Genomic DNA, 1997 nt, shown 5'->3' with positions numbered 1-1997 from the left:
CCTGGGAAGTTTTCTGCCACTATTTTGTTGAATATGTTTTCAATGCAATTTCCTTTTTCCTTCCCTTCTGGAATACCCATGACTTGGATATTTGAGCGCTTAAGCTTGTCTGATATGGTTGTCTGATATCTCTCTCAGATTTTCTTCAATGCCTTTGATTCTGTTTTCTTTTTTTTTTTTTTGTCTGCTTGTGTTACTTCAAACAACCCATCTTCAAGTTCAGAGGTTCTCTCTTCAACTTCTTCAAGCCTGATGGTTAAACTCTCTGTTGTGTTTTTTATTTCTCTGAATAAATTCTTCAGTTCGGCAAGTTTTGCTACATTTTTTTTCAGGGCATTGATTTCCTTGTACATTNACTTTCTTGATTTTTCATATTTCTGGTATCTTTTCTTTGATATTTATTCATTGTGGCAGGGTGTTTCACACTCCACATGTTTGGCACTATTGTCTGACTAAGATGTTGCTGGGGTTGCCAATTTGGTACGGCTTCCTCAGTGACTGCTCAGTTGGCCACTAGTGCCTTGCATGTGTGATTGCCTTGTGTCTTGGGCCTCTCCGGGGAGCCACCTCTCTGGTCAGCTTGGACTTGGCCGGGCTGCTGGGTCACGGGGTGCTACCACAGGTTTGTGGTCTCTGCTGAGCTTCCACCTCCTCTGCTGTATGTCTCACCATTCCACGCACACTGGGCCAGGCTGCTTAGAAGTACGGAGGCACTGCAGAGCATGTGGTCTCTGCAGAGCTTCCCCTTTACCTGCTGGATGTCTGCCTGCTCCATGTGTGCTGGGCTGGGCTTGAGATGGAGCCGAGTGGTGGCAGTGAAGCCTACCTGCTGCTGGATCACACAGCGGTGGCACCCCCACAGGTTGTGTGGTCTATACGGAGCTTCCACCTCCTGTGCTGGATGTCTCTCTGCTCTGTACACACTGGGCCAGGCTGCTCGATTGAGCAGTGGTGTTGTTGTCCCCACAGATTTCCCACCTCCCCTGCCAGACGTCACCCTGTTTGGTGCACACTGGTCCGGGCTGGGAATGGAGCATGGTCCGGGCTGGGAATGGAGCTGGGTGGCGGTGGTGAAGCCTATCTGCTGGATCGCACGACAGCAGCTCCACAGGGGATGTGGTCTCTGCATAGCTTCTGCCGCCCCCGCTGGGTGTCTCCCTGTTCTGTATGCACTTGATGTTATGTTTTTATAGTTGTAAATTGGTTGATTTGTGGGAGAGAGNGGCCGGCCCACTATATGTGTATTTTTAATTCATATAAATAATATTGAGACATAGGTTCTGTCTGTCTTTTTGGTTATTGCTAGTTTTAAACAATCCTTTCATATTTTTATGTATGTATATAATTGATTGCATCTTATTACAATATAGTACTTTTTGGAGATCATCTACCACATTTAATGTTTTCACTCTCCCAGTGATAGGAACAACATTATCTCCATATCTCCATTGGCCTGCCACCATAAATAACACTTTGACAAATGTCTTTTTACATTTTTTTTTTACAGACTTAGATAAAACATTTTGAGGACACATCTCACAGAAGTGAGATTGTTGGATCAGAAGCATGAAATTAAATGACTAAATACTGCCAGATTACTCTCCAGAATGGCTACATTGCACCAAAGTTCCATCAGTAGTGCATGAGGATTTCTTTATCTCCCTATTGTCACTAACACTTGGTCTTCTCTAACTTTTCCATTTTTCAGCCAGTTTTCTTTAAATAAACATCTGCTCATTTTTCTTATTCTCATTCTGGGACTTCCATAATTTGTATCTTTGTATGCTTGATGGTGTTCCATAGGTCCTTTATGATATCTTCAATCTTTTTCATTCTTTTTTCTTTTCTTTTTTTTTTTTTATGGGAGATACATAAGATTTTATTTTTAAGGACCTAGTCTTTCAGTTATTATTATTATTATTTTTTTAAAATTTTTATTTTGTCAATATACAATGTATATGATTATTATGGCCCTTCACCGACACCTCCCGCCCTCC

The sequence above is a fragment of the Galeopterus variegatus genome, unplaced genomic scaffold (genome assembly GCF_000696425.1).
Source record: "Galeopterus variegatus unplaced genomic scaffold, G_variegatus-3.0.2 Scaffold11946, whole genome shotgun sequence".
NCBI classification, from domain to species: Eukaryota; Metazoa; Chordata; class Mammalia; order Dermoptera; family Cynocephalidae; genus Galeopterus; species Galeopterus variegatus.
Note: the sequence above shows the minus strand (reverse complement) of the source record.